At 47.0% G+C, this 15,000-nt stretch overlaps 39 non-coding genes and 11 pseudogenes across 39 annotated transcripts in view; all 50 read right to left on the bottom strand.

Annotated features, from left to right (window-relative positions):
• Positions 1-88: 88 nt before the first annotated feature.
• Positions 89-207, bottom strand: LOC138550245 (5S ribosomal RNA). Its single transcript, XR_011294002.1, has one exon. It is a non-coding gene; the product is annotated as a 5S ribosomal RNA (ribosomal RNA).
• Positions 208-313: 106 nt separating this feature from the next.
• LOC138539895 (5S ribosomal RNA) lies at positions 314-432 on the bottom strand. The gene has a single exon (XR_011287956.1). It is a non-coding gene; the product is annotated as a 5S ribosomal RNA (ribosomal RNA).
• A 106-nt stretch (positions 433-538) lies between these two features.
• On the bottom strand, positions 539-657 carry LOC138538688 (5S ribosomal RNA). The gene has a single exon (XR_011286778.1). It is a non-coding gene; the product is annotated as a 5S ribosomal RNA (ribosomal RNA).
• Positions 658-1,120: 463 nt separating this feature from the next.
• LOC138546407 (5S ribosomal RNA) lies at positions 1,121-1,229 on the bottom strand (annotated as a pseudogene).
• A 106-nt stretch (positions 1,230-1,335) lies between these two features.
• On the bottom strand, positions 1,336-1,454 carry LOC138547944 (5S ribosomal RNA). The gene has a single exon (XR_011291767.1). It is a non-coding gene; the product is annotated as a 5S ribosomal RNA (ribosomal RNA).
• A 106-nt stretch (positions 1,455-1,560) lies between these two features.
• Positions 1,561-1,679, bottom strand: LOC138550244 (5S ribosomal RNA). The gene has a single exon (XR_011294001.1). It is a non-coding gene; the product is annotated as a 5S ribosomal RNA (ribosomal RNA).
• A 106-nt stretch (positions 1,680-1,785) lies between these two features.
• On the bottom strand, positions 1,786-1,904 carry LOC138539894 (5S ribosomal RNA). The gene has a single exon (XR_011287955.1). It is a non-coding gene; the product is annotated as a 5S ribosomal RNA (ribosomal RNA).
• Positions 1,905-2,010: 106 nt separating this feature from the next.
• Positions 2,011-2,129, bottom strand: LOC138538687 (5S ribosomal RNA). Its single transcript, XR_011286777.1, has one exon. It is a non-coding gene; the product is annotated as a 5S ribosomal RNA (ribosomal RNA).
• A 464-nt stretch (positions 2,130-2,593) lies between these two features.
• LOC138543522 (5S ribosomal RNA) lies at positions 2,594-2,702 on the bottom strand (annotated as a pseudogene).
• Positions 2,703-2,807: 105 nt separating this feature from the next.
• On the bottom strand, positions 2,808-2,926 carry LOC138549338 (5S ribosomal RNA). Its single transcript, XR_011293120.1, has one exon. It is a non-coding gene; the product is annotated as a 5S ribosomal RNA (ribosomal RNA).
• Positions 2,927-3,032: 106 nt separating this feature from the next.
• LOC138541744 (5S ribosomal RNA) lies at positions 3,033-3,151 on the bottom strand. Its single transcript, XR_011289743.1, has one exon. It is a non-coding gene; the product is annotated as a 5S ribosomal RNA (ribosomal RNA).
• A 106-nt stretch (positions 3,152-3,257) lies between these two features.
• LOC138541815 (5S ribosomal RNA) lies at positions 3,258-3,376 on the bottom strand. The gene has a single exon (XR_011289811.1). It is a non-coding gene; the product is annotated as a 5S ribosomal RNA (ribosomal RNA).
• Positions 3,377-3,839: 463 nt separating this feature from the next.
• LOC138546406 (5S ribosomal RNA) lies at positions 3,840-3,948 on the bottom strand (annotated as a pseudogene).
• Positions 3,949-4,054: 106 nt separating this feature from the next.
• On the bottom strand, positions 4,055-4,173 carry LOC138547943 (5S ribosomal RNA). The gene has a single exon (XR_011291766.1). It is a non-coding gene; the product is annotated as a 5S ribosomal RNA (ribosomal RNA).
• A 106-nt stretch (positions 4,174-4,279) lies between these two features.
• LOC138539893 (5S ribosomal RNA) lies at positions 4,280-4,398 on the bottom strand. The gene has a single exon (XR_011287954.1). It is a non-coding gene; the product is annotated as a 5S ribosomal RNA (ribosomal RNA).
• A 106-nt stretch (positions 4,399-4,504) lies between these two features.
• Positions 4,505-4,623, bottom strand: LOC138542076 (5S ribosomal RNA). The gene has a single exon (XR_011290065.1). It is a non-coding gene; the product is annotated as a 5S ribosomal RNA (ribosomal RNA).
• Positions 4,624-5,087: 464 nt separating this feature from the next.
• On the bottom strand, positions 5,088-5,199 carry LOC138545856 (5S ribosomal RNA; annotated as a pseudogene).
• Positions 5,200-5,304: 105 nt separating this feature from the next.
• Positions 5,305-5,423, bottom strand: LOC138549327 (5S ribosomal RNA). Its single transcript, XR_011293109.1, has one exon. It is a non-coding gene; the product is annotated as a 5S ribosomal RNA (ribosomal RNA).
• A 106-nt stretch (positions 5,424-5,529) lies between these two features.
• LOC138541732 (5S ribosomal RNA) lies at positions 5,530-5,648 on the bottom strand. Its single transcript, XR_011289732.1, has one exon. It is a non-coding gene; the product is annotated as a 5S ribosomal RNA (ribosomal RNA).
• Positions 5,649-5,754: 106 nt separating this feature from the next.
• On the bottom strand, positions 5,755-5,873 carry LOC138540634 (5S ribosomal RNA). Its single transcript, XR_011288675.1, has one exon. It is a non-coding gene; the product is annotated as a 5S ribosomal RNA (ribosomal RNA).
• Positions 5,874-6,337: 464 nt separating this feature from the next.
• On the bottom strand, positions 6,338-6,446 carry LOC138543521 (5S ribosomal RNA; annotated as a pseudogene).
• A 105-nt stretch (positions 6,447-6,551) lies between these two features.
• On the bottom strand, positions 6,552-6,670 carry LOC138549316 (5S ribosomal RNA). Its single transcript, XR_011293098.1, has one exon. It is a non-coding gene; the product is annotated as a 5S ribosomal RNA (ribosomal RNA).
• Positions 6,671-6,776: 106 nt separating this feature from the next.
• On the bottom strand, positions 6,777-6,895 carry LOC138541721 (5S ribosomal RNA). Its single transcript, XR_011289721.1, has one exon. It is a non-coding gene; the product is annotated as a 5S ribosomal RNA (ribosomal RNA).
• Positions 6,896-7,001: 106 nt separating this feature from the next.
• Positions 7,002-7,120, bottom strand: LOC138541813 (5S ribosomal RNA). Its single transcript, XR_011289809.1, has one exon. It is a non-coding gene; the product is annotated as a 5S ribosomal RNA (ribosomal RNA).
• A 463-nt stretch (positions 7,121-7,583) lies between these two features.
• On the bottom strand, positions 7,584-7,692 carry LOC138546405 (5S ribosomal RNA; annotated as a pseudogene).
• A 106-nt stretch (positions 7,693-7,798) lies between these two features.
• On the bottom strand, positions 7,799-7,917 carry LOC138547942 (5S ribosomal RNA). The gene has a single exon (XR_011291765.1). It is a non-coding gene; the product is annotated as a 5S ribosomal RNA (ribosomal RNA).
• Positions 7,918-8,023: 106 nt separating this feature from the next.
• LOC138539891 (5S ribosomal RNA) lies at positions 8,024-8,142 on the bottom strand. The gene has a single exon (XR_011287952.1). It is a non-coding gene; the product is annotated as a 5S ribosomal RNA (ribosomal RNA).
• A 106-nt stretch (positions 8,143-8,248) lies between these two features.
• LOC138542075 (5S ribosomal RNA) lies at positions 8,249-8,367 on the bottom strand. The gene has a single exon (XR_011290064.1). It is a non-coding gene; the product is annotated as a 5S ribosomal RNA (ribosomal RNA).
• Positions 8,368-8,831: 464 nt separating this feature from the next.
• On the bottom strand, positions 8,832-8,943 carry LOC138545855 (5S ribosomal RNA; annotated as a pseudogene).
• Positions 8,944-9,048: 105 nt separating this feature from the next.
• LOC138549305 (5S ribosomal RNA) lies at positions 9,049-9,167 on the bottom strand. The gene has a single exon (XR_011293087.1). It is a non-coding gene; the product is annotated as a 5S ribosomal RNA (ribosomal RNA).
• Positions 9,168-9,273: 106 nt separating this feature from the next.
• On the bottom strand, positions 9,274-9,392 carry LOC138541709 (5S ribosomal RNA). The gene has a single exon (XR_011289710.1). It is a non-coding gene; the product is annotated as a 5S ribosomal RNA (ribosomal RNA).
• A 106-nt stretch (positions 9,393-9,498) lies between these two features.
• Positions 9,499-9,617, bottom strand: LOC138540632 (5S ribosomal RNA). Its single transcript, XR_011288673.1, has one exon. It is a non-coding gene; the product is annotated as a 5S ribosomal RNA (ribosomal RNA).
• A 463-nt stretch (positions 9,618-10,080) lies between these two features.
• On the bottom strand, positions 10,081-10,189 carry LOC138546404 (5S ribosomal RNA; annotated as a pseudogene).
• Positions 10,190-10,295: 106 nt separating this feature from the next.
• Positions 10,296-10,414, bottom strand: LOC138547941 (5S ribosomal RNA). The gene has a single exon (XR_011291764.1). It is a non-coding gene; the product is annotated as a 5S ribosomal RNA (ribosomal RNA).
• Positions 10,415-10,520: 106 nt separating this feature from the next.
• Positions 10,521-10,639, bottom strand: LOC138540396 (5S ribosomal RNA). The gene has a single exon (XR_011288445.1). It is a non-coding gene; the product is annotated as a 5S ribosomal RNA (ribosomal RNA).
• Positions 10,640-10,745: 106 nt separating this feature from the next.
• Positions 10,746-10,864, bottom strand: LOC138537279 (5S ribosomal RNA). The gene has a single exon (XR_011285420.1). It is a non-coding gene; the product is annotated as a 5S ribosomal RNA (ribosomal RNA).
• A 106-nt stretch (positions 10,865-10,970) lies between these two features.
• On the bottom strand, positions 10,971-11,089 carry LOC138538686 (5S ribosomal RNA). Its single transcript, XR_011286776.1, has one exon. It is a non-coding gene; the product is annotated as a 5S ribosomal RNA (ribosomal RNA).
• Positions 11,090-11,553: 464 nt separating this feature from the next.
• LOC138545853 (5S ribosomal RNA) lies at positions 11,554-11,665 on the bottom strand (annotated as a pseudogene).
• A 105-nt stretch (positions 11,666-11,770) lies between these two features.
• LOC138537293 (5S ribosomal RNA) lies at positions 11,771-11,889 on the bottom strand. Its single transcript, XR_011285433.1, has one exon. It is a non-coding gene; the product is annotated as a 5S ribosomal RNA (ribosomal RNA).
• Positions 11,890-11,995: 106 nt separating this feature from the next.
• On the bottom strand, positions 11,996-12,114 carry LOC138536900 (5S ribosomal RNA). Its single transcript, XR_011285057.1, has one exon. It is a non-coding gene; the product is annotated as a 5S ribosomal RNA (ribosomal RNA).
• A 106-nt stretch (positions 12,115-12,220) lies between these two features.
• LOC138540631 (5S ribosomal RNA) lies at positions 12,221-12,339 on the bottom strand. Its single transcript, XR_011288672.1, has one exon. It is a non-coding gene; the product is annotated as a 5S ribosomal RNA (ribosomal RNA).
• A 463-nt stretch (positions 12,340-12,802) lies between these two features.
• On the bottom strand, positions 12,803-12,911 carry LOC138546403 (5S ribosomal RNA; annotated as a pseudogene).
• A 106-nt stretch (positions 12,912-13,017) lies between these two features.
• On the bottom strand, positions 13,018-13,136 carry LOC138550900 (5S ribosomal RNA). Its single transcript, XR_011294642.1, has one exon. It is a non-coding gene; the product is annotated as a 5S ribosomal RNA (ribosomal RNA).
• Positions 13,137-13,242: 106 nt separating this feature from the next.
• Positions 13,243-13,361, bottom strand: LOC138550242 (5S ribosomal RNA). Its single transcript, XR_011293999.1, has one exon. It is a non-coding gene; the product is annotated as a 5S ribosomal RNA (ribosomal RNA).
• A 106-nt stretch (positions 13,362-13,467) lies between these two features.
• LOC138539890 (5S ribosomal RNA) lies at positions 13,468-13,586 on the bottom strand. Its single transcript, XR_011287951.1, has one exon. It is a non-coding gene; the product is annotated as a 5S ribosomal RNA (ribosomal RNA).
• Positions 13,587-13,692: 106 nt separating this feature from the next.
• On the bottom strand, positions 13,693-13,811 carry LOC138542074 (5S ribosomal RNA). The gene has a single exon (XR_011290063.1). It is a non-coding gene; the product is annotated as a 5S ribosomal RNA (ribosomal RNA).
• A 464-nt stretch (positions 13,812-14,275) lies between these two features.
• LOC138543519 (5S ribosomal RNA) lies at positions 14,276-14,384 on the bottom strand (annotated as a pseudogene).
• A 105-nt stretch (positions 14,385-14,489) lies between these two features.
• LOC138549294 (5S ribosomal RNA) lies at positions 14,490-14,608 on the bottom strand. Its single transcript, XR_011293076.1, has one exon. It is a non-coding gene; the product is annotated as a 5S ribosomal RNA (ribosomal RNA).
• A 106-nt stretch (positions 14,609-14,714) lies between these two features.
• LOC138541698 (5S ribosomal RNA) lies at positions 14,715-14,833 on the bottom strand. The gene has a single exon (XR_011289699.1). It is a non-coding gene; the product is annotated as a 5S ribosomal RNA (ribosomal RNA).
• Positions 14,834-14,939: 106 nt separating this feature from the next.
• The window catches only part of LOC138549042 (5S ribosomal RNA), a 119-nt gene continuing 58 nt past the window's right edge, over positions 14,940-15,000 (bottom strand). Inside the window, exon 1 of the ribosomal RNA XR_011292830.1 lies at positions 14,940-15,000. This exon is cut by the window's right edge and continues 58 nt beyond it. This is a non-coding gene — a ribosomal RNA (5S ribosomal RNA).

The following is a 15,000-nucleotide window of genomic DNA, read 5'->3' as shown; positions in this document are numbered from 1 at the left end:
TGTACTTTTAAGCATCTAGTCAGCTAGACCTTGCAGTTTTGAAAGGCAATTGAGAAATGGCTCACTTCCTGAACTTGGAGCACAAAAAAGCCTACAGCACCTGGTATTCCCAGGCGGTCTCCCATCCAGGTACTAACGAGGCCCGACACTGCTTAGCTTCCGAGATCAGACGAGATCGGGCGCATTCAGTGTGGTGTGGCCGTAGGCTCTGGTTCTTGTGAGTTTTGTACTTTTAAGCATCTAGTCGGCTAGACCTTGCAGTTTTGAAAGGCAATTGAGAAATGGCTCACTTCCTGAACTTGGAGTACAAAAAAGCCTACAGCACCTGGTATTCCCAGGCGGTCTTCCATCCAGGTACTAACTAGGCCCGACACTGCTTAGCTTCTGAGATCAGACGAGATCAGGCACATTCAGTGTGGTGTGGCCGTAGGCTCTGGGCCTAGTGAGTTTTGTACTTTTAAGCATCTAGTCGGCTAGACCTTGCAGTTTTAAAAGGCAATTGAGAAAGGGCTCACTTCCTGAACTTGGAGCACAAAAAAGCCTACAGCACCTGGTATTCCCAGGCGGTCTCCCATCCAGGTACTAACTAGGCCTGACACTGCTTAACTTCCGAGATCAGTCGAGATCGGGTGCATTCAGTGTGGTGTGGCCGTAGGCTCTAGGAATGCTAAGAATATTACTCTTATGCATTTGCATTTAGTAAGCTAAGCCATGCAGCCACTTGCAACATGATACCACGCTCATCGCTCGATCAGGCTCGATCAGGCGAGATATATAAGACTGGTGGGCCCATTCAGGACTCCTATGTCTGGTAGGATAACTTTAATTCATCCATCCTGTGTCTGTTGCAGGGAGGTGGAGAGAACAATCAACACAATAATGGTTTTCTTTCATGCCTCTTGAAGGACTCAATATTCTCTGTACTGCATTACATGTGAAAGTCGATTTATTACCCATGAACACACTACCTGTATGCTAATTCTATGTAAAAAGGTAGCTCCAGCCCTCATGATGTTGTCCAACATTTCCGCTATAAAACGGGATACAATTATTTTGGAAACATACCAAATTTGAAAAATAATTGAGAAGTTGCGCAATTACTAATCATGGAGCACAAAAAAGCCTACAGCACCTGGTATTCCCAGGCAGTCTCCCATCCAGGTACTAACTAGGCCTGACCCTGCTTAGCTTCCGAGATCGGGCACATTCAGTGTGGTGTGGCCGTAGGCTCTGGGCCTAGTGAGTTTTGTACTTTTAAGCATCTAGTCGGCTAGACCTTGCAGTTTTGAAAGGCAATTGTGAAATGGCTCACTTCCTGAACTTGGAGCACAAAAAAGCCTACAGCACCTGGTATTCCCAGGTGGTCTCCCATCCAGGTACTAACTAGGCCCGACACTGCTTAGCTTCCGAGATCAGACGAGATCGGGCGCAATCAGTGTGGTGTGGCCGTAGGCTCTGGGCCTAGTGAGTTTTGTACTTTTAAGCATCTAGTCAGCTAGACCTTGCAGTTTTGAAAGGCAATTGAGAAATGGCTCACTTCCTGAACTTGGAGCACAAAAAAGCCTACAGCACCTGGTATTCCCAGGCGGTCTCCCATCCAGGTACTAACGAGGCCCGACACTGCTTAGCTTCCGAGATCAGACGAGATCGGGCGCATTCAGTGTGGTGTGGCCGTAGGCTCTGGTCCTTGTGAGTTTTGTACTTTTAAGCATCTAGTCGGCTAGACCTTGCAGTTTTGAAAGGCAATTGAGAAATGGCTCACTTCCTGAACTTGGAGTACAAAAAAGCCTACAGCACCTGGTATTCCCAGGCGGTCTTCCATCCAGGTACTAACTAGGCCCGACACTGCTTAGCTTCTGAGATCAGACGAGATCAGGCACATTCAGTGTGGTGTGGCCGTAGGCTCTGGGCCTAGTGAGTTTTGTACTTTTAAGCATCTAGTCGGCTAGACCTTGCAGTTTTAAAAGGCAATTGAGAAAGGGCTCACTTCCTGAACTTGGAGCACAAAAAAGCCTACAGCACCTGGTATTCCCAGGCGGTCTCCCATCCAGGTACTAACTAGGCCTGACACTGCTTAACTTCCGAGATCAGTCGAGATCGGGTGCATTCAGTGTGGTGTGGCCGTAGGCTCTAGGAATGCTAAGAATATTACTCTTATGCATTTGCATTTAGTAAGCTAAGCCATGCAGCCACTTGCAACATGATACCACGCTCATCGCTCGATCAGGCTCGATCAGGCGAGATATATAAGACTGGTGGGCCCATTCAGGACTCCTATGTCTGGTAGGATAACTTTAATTCATCCATCCTGTGTCTGTTGCAGGGAGGTGGAGAGAACAATCAACACAATAATGGTTTTCTTTCATGCCTCTTGAAGGACTCAATATTCTCTGTACTGCATTACATGTGAAAGTTGATTTATTACCCATGAACACACTACCTGTATGCTAATTCTATGTAAAAAGGTAGCTCCAGCCCTCATGATGTTGTCCAACATTTCCGCTATAAAACGGGATACAATTATTTTGGAAACATACCAAATTTGAAAAATAATTGAGAAGTTGCGCAATTACTAATCATGGAGCACAAAAAAAGCCTACAGCACCTGGTATTCCCAGGCAGTCTCCCATCCAGGTACTAACTAGGCCCGACCCTGCTTAGCTTCCGAGATCGGGCGCATTCAGTGTGGTGTGGCCGTAGGCTCTGGGCCTAGTGAGTTTGTACTTTTAAGCATCTAGTCGGCTAGACCTTGCAGTTTTGAAAGGCAATTGTGAAATGGCTCACTTCCTGAACTTGGAGCACAAAAAAGCCTACAGCACCTGGTATTCCCAGGTGGTCTCCCATCCAGGTACTAACTAGGCCCGACACTGCTTAGCTTCCGAGATCAGACGAGATCGGGCGCATTCAGTGTGGTGTGGCCGTAGGCTCTGGGCCTAGTGAGTTTTGTACTTTTAAGCATCTAGTCGGCTAGACCTTGCAGTTTTGAAAGGCAATTGAGAAATGGCTCACTTCCTGAACTTGGAGTACAAAAAAGCCTACAGCACCTGGTATTCCCAGGCGGTCTCCCATCCAGGTACTAACTAGGCCCGACACTGCTTAGCTTCTGAGATCAGACGAGATCAGGCGCATTCAGTGTGGTGTGGCCGTAGGCTCTGGGCCTAGTGAGTGTTGTACTTTTAAGCATCTAGTCGGCTAGACCTTGCAGTTTTAAAAGGCAATTGAGAAAGGGCTCACTTCCTGAACTTGGAGCACAAAAAAGCCTACAGCACCTGGTATTCCAAGGCGGTCTCCCATCCAGGTACTAACTAGGCCTGACACTGCTTAACTTCCGAGATCAGACAAGATCGGGTGCATTCAGTGTGGTGTGGCCGTAGGCTCTAGGAATGCTAAGAATATTACTCTTATGCATTTGCATTTAGTAAGCTAAGCCATGCAGCCACTTGCAACATGATACCACGCTCATCGCTCGATCAGGCTCGATCAGGCGAGATATATAAGACTGGTGGGCCCATTCAGGACTCCTATGTCTGGTAGGATAACTTTAATTCATCCATCCTGTGTCTGTTGCAGGGAGGTGGAGAGAACAATCAACACAATAATGGTTTTCTTTCATGCCTCTTGAAGGACTCAATATTCTCTGTACTGCATTACATGTGAAAGTCGATTTATTACCCATGAACACACTACCTGTATGCTAATTCTATGTAAAAAGGTAGCTCCAGCCCTCATGATGTTGTCCAACATTTCCGCTATAAAACGGGATACAATTATTTTGGAAACCTACCAAATTTGAAAAATAATTGAGAAGTTGCGCAATTACTAATCATGGAGCACAAAAAAGCCTACAGCACCTGGTATTCCCAGGCAGTCTCCCATCCAGGTACTAACTAGGCCTGACCCTGCTTAGCTTCCGAGATCGGGCACATTCAGTGTGGTGTGGCCGTAGGCTCTGGGCCTAGTGAGTTTTGTACTTTTAAGCATCTAGTCGGCTAGACCTTTCAGTTTTGAAAGGCAATTGTGAAATGGCTCACTTCCTGAACTTGGAGCACAAAAAAGCCTACAGCACCTGGTATTCCCAGGTGGTCTCCCATCCAGGTACTAACTAGGCCCGACACTGCTTAGCTTCCGAGATCAGACGAGATCGGGCGCAATCAGTGTGGTGTGGCCGTAGGCTCTGGGCCTAGTGAGTTTTGTACTTTTAAGCATCTAGTCGGCTAGACCTTGCAGTTTTGAAAGGCAATTGAGAAATGGCTCACTTCCTGAACTTGGAGTACAAAAAAGCCTACAGCACCTGGTATTCCCAGGCGGTCTTCCATCCAGGTACTAACTAGGCCCGACACTGCTTAGCTTCTGAGATCAGACGAGATCAGGCACATTCAGTGTGGTGTGGCCGTAGGCTCTGGGCCTAGTGAGTTTTGTACTTTTAAGCATCTAGTCGGCTAGACCTTGCAGTTTTAAAAGGCAATTGAGAAAGGGCTCACTTCCTGAACTTGGAGCACAAAAAAGCCTACAGCACCTGGTATTCCCAGGCGGTCTCCCATCCAGGTACTAACTAGGCCTGACACTGCTTAACTTCCGAGATCAGTCAAGATCGGGTGCATTCAGTGTGGTGTGGCCGTAGGCTCTAGGAATGCTAAGAATATTACTCTTATGCATTTGCATTTAGTAAGCTAAGCCATGCAGCCACTTGCAACATGATACCACGCTCATCGCTCGATCAGGCTCGATCAGGCGAGATATATAAGACTGGTGGGCCCATTCAGGACTCCTATGTCTGGTAGGATAACTTTAATTCATCCATCCTGTGTCTGTTGCAGGGAGGTGGAGAGAACAATCAACACAATAATGGTTTTCTTTCATGCCTCTTGAAGGACTCAATATTCTCTGTACTGCATTACATGTGAAAGTTGATTTATTACCCATGAACACACTACCTGTATGCTAATTCTATGTAAAAAGGTAGCTCCAGCCCTCATGATGTTGTCCAACATTTCCGCTATAAAACGGGATACAATTATTTTGGAAACATACCAAATTTGAAAAATAATTGAGAAGTTGCGCAATTACTAATCATGGAGCACAAAAAAAGCCTACAGCACCTGGTATTCCCAGGCAGTCTCCCATCCAGGTACTAACTAGGCCCGACCCTGCTTAGCTTCCGAGATCGGGCGCATTATTCAGTGTGGTGTGGCCGTAGGCTCTGGGCCTAGTGAGTTTGTACTTTTAAGCATCTAGTCGGCTAGACCTTGCAGTTTTGAAAGGAAATTGTGAAATGGCTCACTTCCTGAACTTGGAGCACAAAAAAGCCTACAGCACCTGGTATTCCCAGGTGGTCTCCCATCCAGGTACTAACTAGGCCCGACACTGCTTAGCTTCCGAGATCAGACGAGATCGGGCGCATTCAGTGTGGTGTGGCCGTAGGCTCTGGGCCTAGTGAGTTTTGTACTTTTAAGCATCTAGTCGGCTAGACCTTGCAGTTTTGAAAGGCAATTGAGAAATGGCTCACTTCCTGAACTTGGAGTACAAAAAAGCCTACAGCACCTGGTATTCCCAGGCGGTCTCCCATCCAGGTACTAACTAGGCCCGACACTGCTTAGCTTCTGAGATCAGACGAGATCAGGCGCATTCAGTGTGGTGTGGCCGTAGGCTCTGGGCCTAGTGAGTGTTGTACTTTTAAGCATCTAGTCGGCTAGACCTTGCAGTTTTAAAAGGCAATTGAGAAAGGGCTCACTTCCTGAACTTGGAGCACAAAAAAGCCTACAGCACCTGGTATTCCCAGGCGGTCTCCCATCCAGGTAGTAACTAGGCCTGACACTGCTTAACTTCCGAGATCAGACGAGATCGGGTGCATTCAGTGTGGTGTGGCCGTAGGCTCTAGGAATGCTAAGAATATTACTCTTATGCATTTGCATTTAGTAAGCTAAGCCATGCAGCCACTTGCAACATGATACCACGCTCATCGCTCGATCAGGCTCGATCAGGCGAGATATATAAGACTGGTGGGCCCATTCAGGACTCCTATGTCTGGTAGGATAACTTTAATTCATCCATCCTGTGTCTGTTGCAGGGAGGTGGAGAGAACAATCAACACAATAATGGTTTTCTTTCATGCCTCTTGAAGGACTCAATATTCTCTGTACTGCATTACATGTGAAAGTTGATTTATTACCCATGAACACACTACCTGTATGCTAATTCTATGTAAAAAGGTAGCTCCAGCCCTCATGATGTTGTCCAACATTTCCGCTATAAAACGGGATACAATTATTTTGGAAACATACCAAATTTGAAAAATAATTGAGAAGTTGCGCAATTACTAATCATGGAGCACAAAAAAAGCCTACAGCACCTGGTATTCCCAGGCAGTCTCCCATCCAGGTACTAACTAGGCCCGACCCTGCTTAGCTTCCGAGATCGGGCGCATTCAGTGTGGTGTGGCCGTAGGCTCTGGGCCTAGTGAGTTTGTACTTTTAAGCATCTAGTCGGCTAGACCTTGCAGTTTTGAAAGGCAATTGTGAAATGGCTCACTTCCTGAACTTGGAGCACAAAAAAGCCTACAGCACCTGGTATTCCCAGGTGGTCTCCCATCCAGGTACTAACTAGGCCCGACACTGCTTAGCTTCCGAGATCAGACGAGATCGGGCGCATTCAGTGTGGTGTGGCCGTAGGCTCTGGGCCTAGTGAGTTTTGTACTTTTAAGCATCTAGTCGGCTAGACCTTGCAGTTTTGAAAGGCAATTGAGAAATGGCTCACTTCCTGAACTTGGAGTACAAAAAAGCCTACAGCACCTGGTATTCCCAGGCGGTCTCCCATCCAGGTACTAACTAGGCCCGACACTGCTTAGCTTCTGAGATCAGACGAGATCAGGCGCATTCAGTGTGGTGTGGCCGTAGGCTCTGGGCCTAGTGAGTGTTGTACTTTTAAGCATCTAGTCGGCTAGACCTTGCAGTTTTAAAAGGCAATTGAGAAAGGGCTCACTTCCTGAACTTGGAGCACAAAAAAGCCTACAGCACCTGGTATTCCAAGGCGGTCTCCCATCCAGGTACTAACTAGGCCTGACACTGCTTAACTTCCGAGATCAGACAAGATCGGGTGCATTCAGTGTGGTGTGGCCGTAGGCTCTAGGAATGCTAAGAATATTACTCTTATGCATTTGCATTTAGTAAGCTAAGCCATGCAGCCACTTGCAACATGATACCACGCTCATCGCTCGATCAGGCTCGATCAGGCGAGATATATAAGACTGGTGGGCCCATTCAGGACTCCTATGTCTGGTAGGATAACTTTAATTCATCCATCCTGTGTCTGTTGCAGGGAGGTGGAGAGAACAATCAACACAATAATGGTTTTCTTTCATGCCTCTTGAAGGACTCAATATTCTCTGTACTGCATTACATGTGAAAGTCGATTTATTACCCATGAACACACTACCTGTATGCTAATTCTATGTAAAAAGGTAGCTCCAGCCCTCATGATGTTGTCCAACATTTCCGCTATAAAACGGGATACAATTATTTTGGAAACCTACCAAATTTGAAAAATAATTGAGAAGTTGCGCAATTACTAATCATGGAGCACAAAAAAGCCTACAGCACCTGGTATTCCCAGGCAGTCTCCCATCCAGGTACTAACTAGGCCTGACCCTGCTTAGCTTCCGAGATCGGGCACATTCAGTGTGGTGTGGCCGTAGGCTCTGGGCCTAGTGAGTTTTGTACTTTTAAGCATCTAGTCGGCTAGACCTTTCAGTTTTGAAAGGCAATTGTGAAATGGCTCACTTCCTGAACTTGGAGCACAAAAAAGCCTACAGCACCTGGTATTCCCAGGTGGTCTCCCATCCAGGTACTAACTAGGCCCGACACTGCTTAGCTTCCGAGATCAGACGAGATCGGGCGCAATCAGTGTGGTGTGGCCGTAGGCTCTGGGCCTAGTGAGTTTTGTACTTTTAAGCATCTAGTCGGCTAGACCTTGCAGTTTTGAAAGGCAATTGAGAAATGGCTCACTTCCTGAACTTGGAGTACAAAAAAGCCTACAGCACCTGGTATTCCCAGGCGGTCTTCCATCCAGGTACTAACTAGGCCCGACACTGCTTAGCTTCTGAGATCAGACGAGATCAGGCACATTCAGTGTGGTGTGGCCGTAGGCTCTGGGCCTAGTGAGTTTTGTACTTTTAAGCATCTAGTCGGCTAGACCTTGCAGTTTTAAAAGGCAATTGAGAAAGGGCTCACTTCCTGAACTTGGAGCACAAAAAAGCCTACAGCACCTGGTATTCCCAGGCGGTCTCCCATCCAGGTACTAACTAGGCCTGACACTGCTTAACTTCCGAGATCAGTCAAGATCGGGTGCATTCAGTGTGGTGTGGCCGTAGGCTCTAGGAATGCTAAGAATATTACTCTTATGCATTTGCATTTAGTAAGCTAAGCCATGCAGCCACTTGCAACATGATACCACGCTCATCGCTCGATCAGGCTCGATCAGGCGAGATATATAAGACTGGTGGGCCCATTCAGGACTCCTATGTCTGGTAGGATAACTTTAATTCATCCATCCTGTGTCTGTTGCAGGGAGGTGGAGAGAACAATCAACACAATAATGGTTTTCTTTCATGCCTCTTGAAGGACTCAATATTCTCTGTACTGCATTACATGTGAAAGTTGATTTATTACCCATGAACACACTACCTGTATGCTAATTCTATGTAAAAAGGTAGCTCCAGCCCTCATGATGTTGTCCAACATTTCCGCTATAAAACGGGATACAATTATTTTGGAAACATACCAAATTTGAAAAATAATTGAGAAGTTGCGCAATTACTAATCATGGAGCACAAAAAAAGCCTACAGCACCTGGTATTCCCAGGCAGTCTCCCATCCAGGTACTAACTAGGCCCGACCCTGCTTAGCTTCCGAGATCGGGCGCATTATTCAGTGTGGTGTGGCCGTAGGCTCTGGGCCTAGTGAGTTTGTACTTTTAAGCATCTAGTCGGCTAGACCTTGCAGTTTTGAAAGGAAATTGTGAAATGGCTCACTTCCTGAACTTGGAGCACAAAAAAGCCTACAGCACCTGGTATTCCCAGGTGGTCTCCCATCCAGGTACTAACTAGGCCCGACACTGCTTAGCTTCCGAGATCAGACGAGATCGGGCGCATTCAGTGTGGTGTGGCCGTAGGCTCTGGGCCTAGTGAGTTTTGTACTTTTAAGCATCTAGTCGGCTAGACCTTGCAGTTTTGAAAGGCAATTGAGAAATGGCTCACTTCCTGAACTTGGAGTACAAAAAAGCCTACAGCACCTGGTATTCCCAGGCGGTCTCCCATCCAGGTACTAACTAGGCCCGACACTGCTTAGCTTCTGAGATCAGACGAGATCAGGCGCATTCAGTGTGGTGTGGCCGTAGGCTCTGGGCCTAGTGAGTGTTGTACTTTTAAGCATCTAGTCGGCTAGACCTTGCAGTTTTAAAAGGCAATTGAGAAAGGGCTCACTTCCTGAACTTGGAGCACAAAAAAGCCTACAGCACCTGGTATTCCCAGGCGGTCTCCCATCCAGGTAGTAACTAGGCCTGACACTGCTTAACTTCCGAGATCAGACGAGATCGGGTGCATTCAGTGTGGTGTGGCCGTAGGCTCTAGGAATGCTAAGAATATTACTCTTATGCATTTGCATTTAGTAAGCTAAGCCATGCAGCCACTTGCAACATGATACCACGCTCATCGCTCGATCAGGCTCGATCAGGCGAGATATATAAGACTGGTGGGCCCATTCAGGACTCCTATGTCTGGTAGGATAACTTTAATTCATCCATCCTGTGTCTGTTGCAGGGAGGTGGAGAGAACAATCAACACAATAATGGTTTTCTTTCATGCCTCTTGAAGGACTCAATATTCTCTGTACTGCATTACATGTGAAAGTCGATTTATTACCCATGAACACACTACCTGTATGCTAATTCTATGTAAAAAGGTAGCTCCAGCCCTCATGATGTTGTCCAACATTTCCGCTATAAAACGGGATACAATTATTTTGGAAACATACCAAATTTGAAAAATAATTGAGAAGTTGCGCAATTACTAATCATGGAGCACAAAAAAGCCTACAGCACCTGGTATTCCCAGGCAGTCTCCCATCCAGGTACTAACTAGGCCTGACCCTGCTTAGCTTCCGAGATCGGGCACATTCAGTGTGGTGTGGCCGTAGGCTCTGGGCCTAGTGAGTTTTGTACTTTTAAGCATCTAGTCGGCTAGACCTTGCAGTTTTGAAAGGCAATTGTGAAATGGCTCACTTCCTGAACTTGGAGCACAAAAAAGCCTACAGCACCTGGTATTCCCAGGTGGTCTCCCATCCAGGTACTAACTAGGCCCGACACTGCTTAGCTTCCGAGATCAGACGAGATCGGGCGCAATCAGTGTGGTGTGGCCGTAGGCTCTGGGCCTAGTGAGTTTTGTACTTTTAAGCATCTAGTCAGCTAGACCTTGCAGTTTTGAAAGGCAATTGAGAAATGGCTCACTTCCTGAACTTGTAGCACAAAAAAGCCTACAGCACCTGGTATTCCCAGGCGGTCTCCCATCCAGGTACTAACGAGGCCCGACACTGCTTAGCTTTCGAGATCAGACGAGATCGGGCGCATTCAGTGTGGTGTGGCCGTAGGCTCTGGTTCTTGTGAGTTTTGTACTTTTAAGCATCTAGTCGGCTAGACCTTGCAGTTTTGAAAGGCAATTGAGAAATGGCTCACTTCCTGAACTTGGAGTACAAAAAAGCCTACAGCACCTGGTATTCCCAGGCGGTCTTCCATCCAGGTACTAACTAGGCCCGACACTGCTTAGCTTCTGAGATCAGATGAGATCAGGCACATTCAGTGTGGTGTGGCCGTAGGCTCTGGGCCTAGTGAGTTTTGTACTTTTAAGCATCTAGTCGGCTAGACCTTGCAGTTTTAAAAGGCAATTGAGAAAGGGCTCACTTCCTGAACTTGGAGCACAAAAAAGCCTACAGCACCTGGTATTCCCAGGCGGTCTCCCATCCAGGTACTAACTAGGCCTGACACTGCTTAACTTCCGAGATCAGTCGAGATCGGGTGCATTCAGTGTGGTGTGGCCGTAGGCTCTAGGAATGCTAAGAATATTACTCTTATGCATTTGCATTTAGTAAGCTAAGCCATGCAGCCACTTGCAACATGATACCACGCTCATCGCTCGATCAGGCTCGATCAGGCGAGATATATAAGACTGGTGGGCCCATTCAGGACTCCTATGTCTGGTAGGATAACTTTAATTCATCCATCCTGTGTCTGTTGCAGGGAGGTGGAGAGAACAATCAACACAATAATGGTTTTCTTTCATGCCTCTTGAAGGACTCAATATTCTCTGTACTGCATTACATGTGAAAGTTGATTTATTACCCATGAACACACTACCTGTATGCTAATTCTATGTAAAAAGGTAGCTCCAGCCCTCATGATGTTGTCCAACATTTCCGCTATAAAACGGGATACAATTATTTTGGAAACATACCAAATTTGAAAAATAATTGAGAAGTTGCGCAATTACTAATCATGGAGCACAAAAAAAGCCTACAGCACCTGGTATTCCCAGGCAGTCTCCCATCCAGGTACTAACTAGGCCCGACCCTGCTTAGCTTCCGAGATCGGGCGCATTATTCAGTGTGGTGTGGCCGTAGGCTCTGGGCCTAGTGAGTTTGTACTTTTAAGCATCTAGTCGGCTAGACCTTGCAGTTTTGAAAGGCAATGGTGAAATGGCTCACTTCCTGAACTTGGAGCACAAAAAAGCCTACAGCACCTGGTATTCCCAGGTGGTCTCCCATCCAGGTACTAACTAGGCCCGACACTGCTTAGCTTACGAGATCAGACGAGATCGGGCGCATTCAGTGTGGTGTGGCCGTAGGCTCTGGGCCTAGTGAGTTTTGTACTTTTAAGCATCTAGTCGGCTAGACCTTGCAGTTTTGAAAGGCAATTGAGAAATGGCTCACTTCCTGAACTTGGAGTACAAAAAAGCCTACAGCACCTGGTATTCCCAGGCGGTCTCCCATCCAGGTACTAACTAGGCCCAACACTGCTTAGCTTCTGAGATCAGACGAGATCAGGCGCATTCAGTGTGGTGTGGCCGTAGGCTCTGGGCCTAGTGAGTGTTGTACTTTTAAGCATCTAGTCGGCTAGACCTTGCAGTTTTAAAAGGCAATTGAGAAAGGGCTCACTTCCTGAACTTGGAGCACAAAAAAGCCTACAGCACCTGGTATTCCCAGGCGGTCTCCCATCCAGGTAGTAACTAGGCCTGACACTGCTTAACTTCCGAGATCAGACGAGATCGGGTGCATTCAGTGTGGTGTGGCCGTAGGCTCTAGGAATGCTAAGAATATTACTCTTATGCATTTGCATTTAGTAAGCTAAGCCATGCAGCCACTTGCAACATGATACCACGCTCATCGCTCGATCAGGCTCGATCAGGCGAGATATATAAGACTGGTGGGCCCATTCAGGACTCCTATGTCTGGTAGGATAACTTTAATTCATCCATCCTGTGTCTGTTGCAGGGAGGTGGAGAGAACAATCAACACAATAATGGTTTTCTTTCATGCCTCTTGAAGGACTCAATATTCTCTGTACTGCATTACATGTGAAAGTCGATTTATTACCCATGAACACACTACCTGTATGCTAATTCTATGTAAAAAGGTAGCTCCAGCCCTCATGATGTTGTCCAACATTTCCGCTATAAAACGGGATACAATTATTTTGGAAACATACCAAATTTGAAAAATAATTGAGAAGTTGCGCAATTACTAATCATGGAGCACAAAAAAGCCTACAGCACCTGGTATTCCCAGGCAGTCTCCCATCCAGGTACTAACTAGGCCTGACCCTGCTTAGCTTCCGAGATCGGGCACATTCAGTGTGGTGTGGCCGTAGGCTCTGGGCCTAGTGAGTTTTGTACTTTTAAGCATCTAGTCGGCTAGACCTTGCAGTTTTGAAAGGCAATTGTGAAATGGCTCACTTCCTGAACTTGGAGCACAAAAAAGCCTACAGCACCTGGTATTCCCAGGTGGTCTCCCATCCAGGTACTAACTAGGCCCGACACTGCTTAGCTTCCGAGATCAGACGAGATCGGGCACAATCAGTGTGGTGTGGCCGTAGGCTCTGGGCCTAGTGAGTTTTGTACTTTTAAGCATCTAGTCAGCTAGACCTTGCAGTTTTGAAAGGCAATTGAGAAATGGCTCACTTCCTGAACTTGGAGCACAAAAAAGCCTACAGCACCTGGTATTCCCAGGCGGTCTCCCATCCAGGTACTAACGAGGCCCGACACTGCTTAGCTTCCGAGATCAGACGAGATCGGGCGCATTCAGTGTGGTGTGGCCGTAGGCTCTGGTCCTTGTGAGTTTTGTACTTTTAAGCATCTAGTCGGCTAGACCTTGCAGTTTTGAAAGGCAATTGAGAAATGGCTCACTTCCTGAACTTGGAGTACAAAAAAGCCTACAGCACCTGGTATTCCCAGGCGGTCTTCCATCCAGGTACTAACTAGGCCCGACACTGCTTAGCTTCTGAGATCAGACGAGATCAGGCACATTCAGTGTGGTGTGGCCGTAGGCTCTGGGCCTAGTGAGTTTTGTACTTTTAAGCATCTAGTCGGCTAGACCTTGCAGTTTTAAAAGGCAATTGAGAAAGGGCTCACTTCCTGAACTTGGAGCACAAAAAAGCCTACAGCACCTGGTATTCCCAGGCGGTCTCCCATCCAGGTACTAACTAGGCCTGACACTGCTTAACTTCCGAGATCAGTCAAGATCGGGTGCATTCAGTGTGGTGTGGCCGTAGGCTCTAGGAATGCTAAGAATATTACTCTTATGCATTTGCATTTAGTAAGCTAAGCCATGCAGCCACTTGCAACATGATACCACGCTCATCGCTCGATCAGGCTCGATCAGGCGAGATATATAAGACTGGTGGGCCCATTCAGGACTCCTATGTCTGGTAGGATAACTTTAATTCATCCATCCTGTGTCTGTTGCAGGGAGGTGGAGAGAACAATCAACACAATAATGGTTTTCTTTCATGCCTCTTGAAGGACTCAATATTCTCTGTACTGCATTACATGTGAAAGTTGATTTATTACCCATGAACACACTACCTGTATGCTAATTCTATGTAAAAAGGTAGCTCCAGCCCTCATGATGTTGTCCAACATTTCCGCTATAAAACGGGATACAATTATTTTGGAAACATACCAAATTTGAAAAATAATTGAGAAGTTGCGCAATTACTAATCATGGAGCACAAAAAAAGCCTACAGCACCTGGTATTCCCAGGCAGTCTCCCATCCAGGTACTAACTAGGCCCGACCCTGCTTAGCTTCCGAGATCGGGCGCATTCAGTGTGGTGTGGCCGTAGGCTCTGGGCCTAGTGAGTTTGTACTTTTAAGCATCTAGTCGGCTAGACCTTGCAGTTTTGAAAGGCAATTGTGAAATGGCTCACTTCCTGAACTTGGAGCACAAAAAAGCCTACAGCACCTGGTATTCCCAGGTGGTCTCCCATCCAGGTACTAACTAGGCCCGACACTGCTTAGCTTCCGAGATCAGACGAGATCGGGCGCATTCAGTGTGGTGTGGCCGTAGGCTCTGGGCCTAGTGAGTTTTGTACTTTTAAGCATCTAGTCGGCTAGACCTTGCAGTTTTGAAAGGCAATTGAGAAATGGCTCACTTCCTGAACTTGGAGTACAAAAAAGCCTACAGCACCTGGTATTCCCAGGCGGTCTCCCATCCAGGTACTAACTAGGCCCGACACTGCTTAGCTTCTGAGATCAGACGAGATCAGGCGCATTCAGTGTGGTGTGGCCGTAGGCTCTGGGCCTAGTGAGTGTTGTACTTTTAAGCATCTAGTCGGCTAGACCTTGCAGTTTTAAAAGGCAATTGAGAAAGGGCTCACTTCCTGAACTTGGAGCACAAAAAAGCCTACAGCACCTGGTATTCCCAGGCGGTCTCCCATCCAGGTACTAACTAGGCCTGACAC

This window comes from Ambystoma mexicanum, unplaced genomic scaffold, assembly GCF_040938575.1.
Source record: "Ambystoma mexicanum isolate Mex_15411 unplaced genomic scaffold, UKY_AmexF1_1 Mex_scaf10, whole genome shotgun sequence".
Taxonomy (NCBI): domain Eukaryota; kingdom Metazoa; phylum Chordata; class Amphibia; order Caudata; family Ambystomatidae; genus Ambystoma; species Ambystoma mexicanum.
This window is presented reverse-complemented; position numbering and strand designations above follow the sequence as displayed.